General features: G+C 38.0%; 1 long non-coding RNA gene across 1 annotated transcript; it reads right to left on the bottom strand.

Moving 5' to 3' along the window:
• Positions 1-4,996: 4,996 nt before the first annotated feature.
• Positions 4,997-8,437, bottom strand: LOC116101650. The gene is made up of 2 exons (XR_004122889.1): positions 8,345-8,437; positions 4,997-5,355 (listed from the first exon to the last, which is right to left on the bottom strand). It is a non-coding gene; the product is annotated as an uncharacterized LOC116101650 (long non-coding RNA).
• Positions 8,438-8,440: the final 3 nt, after the last annotated feature.

Raw genomic sequence — 8,440 nt, 5'->3', positions numbered from 1 at the left:
AGACCAGACCAAACCAAACCAGACCAAAACAAAACACCACCCTGTGTGAAATAACTCAGACCTAGAGTGACAATCATGATATGTAACTCACTTATAACAGGTGGATATTCCTTGTAAAGTAAATGATAATCAAGCTACAATCCAAAGATGCAGAGAATGTATGTTACAAGGAGGGCTCAAGGGTCTGTGTATGAGTGCATGAATCTCTCTGATAAGGGGAAATAGAATAGATACCATGGTTGGATGGGGCGCTGATAGGGAAAAAAAAGGATGGGCCAGGTTGGTGGAGGATGGAGGGAGAGAGTAAAAAAGGGACAACAGGAAATTTCAAGGACAAAAGAGAAACCTAGTGCAATGTAAACACCCTGGAATCTATGATGGCAGCCCTAGCTAAGACTGCTACTTCTGGGGAATAGAGAGCCTGAACCAGACATCTCCTGTAACCAGGCAGGACTTCCATTGGAGGGATTGGGACACCAACCTTGCCACAAAACCTTTGACCCACAATTTTGTCCTGTCTGAGAGATGTGCTGGGGATAAAGGCAGCACAGAAATTTGTGGGAATAGCCAACCATGACTGGTCAATCTTGAGACCCATGCTAAAGGAGAGAACTCACCCTTGACACTGCTAAGAGGTCCAGTGTCAGTGTTACAGCTCTAAATTACACTGCAAATTTGACAGCTGGGTGGGTGGGATTACCCAAAGTGTCATAACTCTGAAGGGAAAGGTATCCTGGCAGTTGGGAGCCAAGGAATTCCACAAAGTCACACTGCATAACAGATCTCACACAGGAGATTTACTGGGAGGGATAAAGCCAAGAGGGTGGCTGCCTCTGCTTAGGAAAGAGAGCAGAGAACTGAGCACAAGCCTGGGCTTAGATATTGTTTCTTAGGAGTGGAGGTTTATTAGGGATTGGTTCTAATGCTTTGTCTTAATCTGGCTTCCAAAAGCTTTGCTTCCAGATGCTGGAAGTCCCTGTCCCCAGATGACTTCGATTGGTAATAAAGAATTGCCTTAGAGCCAATGGCTGGGCAGAGAGATGGAGGCAGACTTTTAGATTGTGTGGGCAAGGGAAAGAGTGGGAAGAAGAACAGGCAGAATTACCATGTTGGGGAAGCAGAAAGATGAAACTTAAAGGCCCGTTGATATGTAAGAATCTGGGAAAGGGCAACCTAGGGGCTACTCCTACGATTGGGTCTGGGGTAGCAGAGATAATATATAGACTTAGCAAATATTCATTCAAGAATACTAGAGGGGAGTGTGTGTGAGCCACGTGGGAAGTTTGGAAGTGCCTAGCCAGTAAGGCATATTAAAAACATCTCTCTCTCTCTCTCTCTCTCTCTCTCTCTCTCTCTCTCTCTCTCTCTGTGTGTGTGTGTGTGTGTGTGTGTCCTTTCATTTGCAAACCCAGAGAGCTCTGGCAGGTGGCTAGAAGGCTTCCCATTGGGAGCTCAGAGTAGATTAACTATTTATGCTACATATGGTGCATAATGTGGTGGGCAAGAACTCACCATTAAAAATTATTTAGAGATTCTTGGGTGGAATACACACACATTGTGATGTAAGATTAGAAATTGGAGAGAATTGGCTTCTTAGCAGGCTACACATTTTGCTGGAGTCACAAGGGGATTTCTTCCTGTGGCTCAGAACTGTATAAAGAGTTTGGGCTCAGAGGTGCTGGGATCCCATGCTGTGCAAAGAGACAGGCTGCTCAGAGGAAGGCAGAGTGAAGCAGACAAGAGAGGCTGCTGGCCACCTACAAGCAGATAATCAAAGGATAGAGATAAATAAAACTTGATTTCATTGTTTTAAGGATAGAAGGGACTATAATGGTAATTGTTTAAGTGTTTTTAAATATACACGGAATAAGGAAATCCAGGCTTTTGATCTCAAATGTAGGAAACAAAGGCACACAGAGAAAAAAGGAAGGTTGAATGAGAAAAACACTTTAAAGAAAAATTTAAAAGGTCTATGCAAGGGTAAATACTCAGGATCTTTGAACATGGTCTATATAGGATTTCTGGGATTGTTTAGCCTGGTATGACGAATTTAGAACCTGGAAATACGTTTTTACAGCAAGTAGAAGAGAATTTAATTAAAATGAAATACCTAGATGACTAAATATATTGAGGCTTTTGATCTGAAATTATAGGTCAAAGAGCAGGGGATACGTGGAAAAAACTTATCTCAGATAGATAATAGAAGTTTATGTTAATTCAAATTATATAAATAGGAAGTGGATATATGTGCACATGGAGATATTAATCTCTATATCAGGGAGAATTTAAGTATACAGATGAATAAATAACTTACTCCTTGTTCTTATGTAGGTCAGATCTGAAAGTGGTGGTGAAGCAGTATCTCAACAAGATTAGATTATTTTAAATGCTTTGAGTTGTTTTAATTATCAAAAAGAAGATGATTAAGAGTTTGGTGGTATTTATGATATTAAAAATCCTCTGGGAGAGAGGTCAAGATTTAATGATTTCCAGTTACTGGACCAAGGACATGCTATGTTGGGAGAGACTCTGTATTTGTGTTGACAGGAGAGGAGAAACACTTTGGATCCTTTCCAGAGTGATATGGATCAGATTTGACAGTGGAAGACCCCCCTGAAGATCTTGGCTACAAAAATGAAAATTTCAAAGAAATCAAACAGGTCATGCAACTTGATCTTCTGATTCCTCGACATGGAGATAGTCCTAGAACTGGTTTACACATAAAAATGTCTCTGGCCAAAACTTCAGCTAAAATTAGATAATAAATCTTGTTCATTGTGGAATCCTTAAGATTTGTGCCATCCTTCATATGGCATAAATGAAGATTTATTACAATTAGTTATTGATCAAATTAACTCATAAAAGCATAGTTGTCTTTCACGTGCTCAATCAAGGAACAAAAATTCACCCTTAAGAGATCTGTGCATCTTGCACAATCCATATGGATATCTTAATAGTACTAAAATTTTGGTTGTAAGATTCATATGTTGCAGAATGTATAACTCTGGCAAGATTCATCCTTGAGGATGCTGATATGACCTACTGTTCCAACCCTGTGCCTCCTGAAGCTGTTTCCAGAGAATTGCTTCCAAAACAGCTTTAGAAATAGCTGGTGATTCCAGATATTCTTGCTTCATCCAGCTTCTCAGATGGATCCAATCAAAACTTTCATCAAATTCTGAGCCTTCTAAGCATGCAGAGACTGAATAACAAATGCTAAAGCTAGCTTTCTTAAGTCTAACCAAATTTTCTAATTTTCCTACCCTTCCCCAGCCCTTTAAAGAATTTCCGTTGCCCCTTTTCAGCAGGAAGAAGTTATGGATTTGGGTGTCTGGTTATGGTTATTTTTATATGTTATAGATAGGTTGTCATTTTAAGGGATAATTTGGAAATGCTCGTAATTTTGAACAGGAAGGAAATAGATGGGATGAACTACTAAATATAATTTTTAAGCAAAGCATTATATAGCCTTAATTTTATATTGGTAGAAATCTTTATAATTGATGCAAATTGAAGCTATAAATTTTACATTGGTACAGGATTTATAGATAGATGTAGATTTAGGGTCTTCATTGGTATGAATTTCTTATCTTGATACAAAATTTGAAATTAATATTGTTACACTTAGATAAGCATTGTGCCTAATGCAATTCATTTAAGAATACAATGCTTAGACCCGGTCCTTCTTATTACTGCTATTACAAACTGTTTAGGTTGATTAAGTGACACAAGTTAAGGGCCAGATAATAAACTCATGGTTATATTAGATTTTGATTTAATTATAATAAACTGTCTTTAATATAAATAGAACTAGCTTAACAGTTCAGATATACTTTACATAGATAGTCTTAAAAAAGATCAGAAATCCACAGAATATGATATTTAATATTAATTCATTATTAAAAATCATGTGACTATGAGACATATCTGCTCCTGGCAATATCCCCTTCATGATTCAAAGATAAAATTGAGCATCAAAACTTCCATATAGAGTTGTTCCAGTTATAGGAAGGTAGCCACTGGACAAAAAATACTGTCCAAGAAATGACATATGGTGCAGAAGAGTTGACAGATTAGCTTTGCAAAGACAGAGTAAACTAGTCCTTTATAATTCCTGCTTCATTTAAGATCTATTAGATGATCCTGGGCCAGAAAGCTGAAGACAGCTCCTCCAGTGTTTTGAGGAATAGGGGACTGTCCAGGTAGTCATCTGTCTCTACAATTTGGTTAAGTTTTAGAAGTTGTGTTTTTGTGCTTCCTATACATTCAGGTAATACTTAATTCATTCTTGGATTTCTGATGGGGTTGAAGACTAATTATAGTCTCATAATCAATCCTAAGTTGTTTAACATTGAATAAGATGATAGAGAAAGGGTGGTTTTCAGGTGGTAATACAAGTTAAAGTTAGAACATCATTCAGGTATAAAATTGTAAACTCTTTAAGTCAGGATAGATGGTAGAATACTTTATCTAATTGACAAATATGATGGACTGGATGTTAATTGCATATCATAGTTGGTAATTTACATAATTGCTATGGCTATGCTCAATTTATGTCTGAGAGAAGAACCTTTTTTATTGGACAGAAAATGTGAGATGTTGGGGATTGGTTCTAATGTTTTGTCTTAATTCAGTTCTGAAAAGTCATGCTTCCAGATGCTGAGGGTCCCTGCCCCCAGCAGGCTTTGATTAGTAATCAAGAACTGTCATACAGCAGATGTCTGGGCAGGGAGATGGAGCCAGGACTTTGAGATTGTGTGGGCAAGGGACAGAGGGGGAAGAACAGACAGAATTGCCATGATGGGGAAGCAGAAAGATGAAACTTAGAGGCCTGCCAGCATGTAAGAATCTGGGAAAGTGGCCCAAGGGGTCACGCCCCTAATTAGTTCTTAGCAAATATTAATTCAAGAACACTAGAAGGGAGTGTGAACTAGCTGTGGGGAGGTTTGGCAGTGCTCAACCATTGACCTAGTAAGGCATATTAAAAATAACATTGCATGTGTGTGTCTTTTTATTTGCAAATCCAGAGAGGTCTGGCAGGTGGCTAGAAGCCCAACCTACTGGGAACTCAGAGTAGATCAACTTTTCACTGCTACAGAGCTTTCTATGGTGGAGATTTCCAGGGTGTGAATTGTGGGTTTTCAAGTCCAGAGCAGGGAACAAGCTCACAATTGGTTGGATTTCAAGTTCTGATCTTGAACTTTTCACTCTGTACGACAGGGCTTGCTAGGTCTGGTTGTTGGAGACAGTTAGAGCATTCTATGGAACACTGGTAGTTGGTGGTCCTCAGTGAAGGGTACTTGTCACTCCTATGTGCCTCAAGGCACTTATACCCAGGAACCAGAGGCTGGATACCTAGAACCAAATAAAATTGATAGAAAGTCAATGAAATTATTCCTAATAATACCGTGCTACACTTGTATACAGAAACCTAGCAAATCATCATCAGGAAGGCTTCATCCAGCAATTGATGGAAACAGATGCAGAGAACCACATACAGCCAAACATTAGGTGAGCTCAGGGAATCCCTCAGAAGAGCAGGATGAAGGATTGTAGGAGACAGGGTGGTCAAGGACTCACAGGGAAACACAGAATTAACTAACCTCATCTCATAGAGGCTTACAGTGACTGAACCACCAACCAGCGAGCCTGCATGAAATTGACCCAGGTCCTCTGCATGTATTTTATGGATGTGTAGCTTTGTGTCCTTGTGAGACTCCTAGCCGTAGAAATAGAGGATGCTCTGATTCTTTTTCCTCCTCTTTGGACTCTTTTCATCTTACTTAGTTGCTTCATCCAGGCTTAATATGAAGAGATGTGTTTAGTCTTACAGCAATGTGATATAGAATGTTTGGTTGATATTCTTGTAAGGTCTGCCCTTTTCTGAAAGGAATTGGAGGAGTAATGGATCTGGTAGAGAGGGGAGGTAAGGGACAGGCACTAGGAGAAGAGGATGTAGAGAAAACTATAGTCAGATGTAATATAGAGATAAAATAAATAAAAAAATAATAAAGCAAAATGGGGTAAAAAAAAAGTAAACAAATTCCAAGTCTGGCTAGATGTTTCAGCAGATAACTTTACTTGGTACACAAACCTGATGACCTGCATTTGATCCCAAGAACTCATACAAAGTTAGAAAGTGAGAAGCAACTCTACAAAGTTCTCCTCTATTACACATGGAAACCATGGCATATACACAAGGTACACACACACACACACACACACACACACACACACACTTCATATATACACAATAGATAATTTTTATATAAACAGATAAATTCCAAACTCTGTTATTCCAAATGATAAATATAATTTCCTAACATCACCATAATCTCATTCTTGAAGTTAAAAATATATTAAAAAACTGTCTCAGCAACTTAGTAAGCAAACACACCTGCTACTAAGCCCAAGGAACCTCATTAAATTCTCAAGTCCCAGTGACTGGAGAAGAAAACTTACTTCATCAACTTCCATTTGACTTACACATATGTGGAATGGCATTTGCATATCCCCCAGACAAGGAAGCAAACACAGGAACACAACCATTTATCAATAAATAAATATAAAATTAAAAAGAAATAGAATATTTCAGCAAGAACTCCAGTTTACTAACCTACTATGTTTCAGCCTATAGTTATTTAATATCTACTTTCAATAATTTGATCTATTCTTATAAATCAGAATATAATGAAAGGTCACATTCTGTAATTGGTTGATAATTCTTTCTAAATACTAGCTTTATTGAGACATAATTTACATATTGTACAATTCATTCATTTACATTGTATAATTTTCCAGATGTGGGAGCACACCTAAAATGCCTGCATTTGGGAGGCTGAAGCAGCAAGATTGCTACAAGTTTCAAGCCAACATGGATGTCATGGAAGGACCCTGTCCAAAATATAAATAAATAAATAAATAAACAAATAAAAATAAATAAATAAAAGTAGATGACAATTAACTTGTTTTAAATATATATTCATGTTATATTACAACAATTATCAAATAATTTTATTTTAATTAACCGTAAGTGGCAGTATGAGCACATGTGCTCACAGAGACCAGAGCTGTTGGATCCCTAGAGCTGTAACTACAGGTGGATGAGGGCTGCCTGGCATGGGTTGTAGCAACCAACTGGGGTTCTCTGGAGGAGGAGTAAGTGTTCTAAAACATCGAGCTACCTCTCTAGTCCTACAAAGTCACTTTTAAAATTTCACACTTCAGAAAGAAATACTGCATACTTTAGTCTTCACTCCTCCCTGCCAGTCTCCCCTCCATACAAGTCAAAAAACCTAATGTGTGCCACTATGGTTTTACTTTATCAGAATATTTCATTAAATGGAATATTAAAATATATTATTTTGATTGGCTTCCTTAACAGTATAAAATTCTCAATACTTAACTATATATTAAACAGTATTCTACTACTTATGTTTAATACTTGTTTACAAATAATGTCATAGCCATTGAGTAAGTCTTACAAAGCATTCATCAACCGATAAACATTTAGATTCATGCAACTTTTATTGTATAAATAATGCTTCTCTGAAGTTTTATTAACAGTCTTTACAGACATGATTTGTTTTTCTTGGGTATATGCCTAAAAGTGAGATTGCTCAGTCACATGATAAGTCTCTGAAGGAACTGTCAGTGAAAGGTTCAATCATCAGTACTCCTACTCTCATTTTTAAAAACAACCAAAACAACCCCCCCAAGCTCCCAAACTCAAAATCAACCAAACAAATTAACAGATCAACAATCTGCCTGTTAATTTCCCCAACCCTCAGCAACCCTTGACATCATCATCCTCATCCTCATCATCATCCTCATCCTCATCGTCATCCTTACTTCATCTCCATTTCTCCACCTTTGTGTTGATGGTTTTTTTTTTTTTGTGTTTGCAAGTGAGGAGTGTGCTGTGGTTTGTAAGCAGAGGTCTGAGAAAAAAATTAGTGATGTAATTTCACTACATCCATCACGTGTGTCCTAGGATCACACTCAAATTGCCATGCTTACTGGCAAGCATTTTTACCCATTGAACAATAGTCTAAGCTTTCCTTTCCAAGTTTCTTAACTTTGATGACTTTTAGCAATACATATGGAGAGAATAGTCAGTGACCATCTATAAACCTACTCTAAACCCAATAGTCATTTGTTTTGTTCTAAGTATCTCAGTTTAATCTTCATCTGTCTTTTAAAGGCCTTCGATCCACACAAAAACAGTGAGCTGAAATCATGCACTTGGTCCTGGTGACTCCCCTGAGGACTAGATCTTGAGGCTTTTTGGTGATGATTTAGAGACATGCCTTCTCTGGGGCATTTCACCCTGTTCTTGCTGTACCTGGTGTCCTTGCCTTAACCAGGCAAGAGTGTTCTTCTCGGGTTTCAGCAAGATGATGTAGCACTTGGGGATAAAGATGCCACCCAGAAGCCCAGC

The sequence above is a fragment of the Mastomys coucha genome, unplaced genomic scaffold (genome assembly GCF_008632895.1).
Source record: "Mastomys coucha isolate ucsf_1 unplaced genomic scaffold, UCSF_Mcou_1 pScaffold21, whole genome shotgun sequence".
NCBI classification, from domain to species: domain Eukaryota; kingdom Metazoa; phylum Chordata; class Mammalia; order Rodentia; family Muridae; genus Mastomys; species Mastomys coucha.
This window is presented reverse-complemented; position numbering and strand designations above follow the sequence as displayed.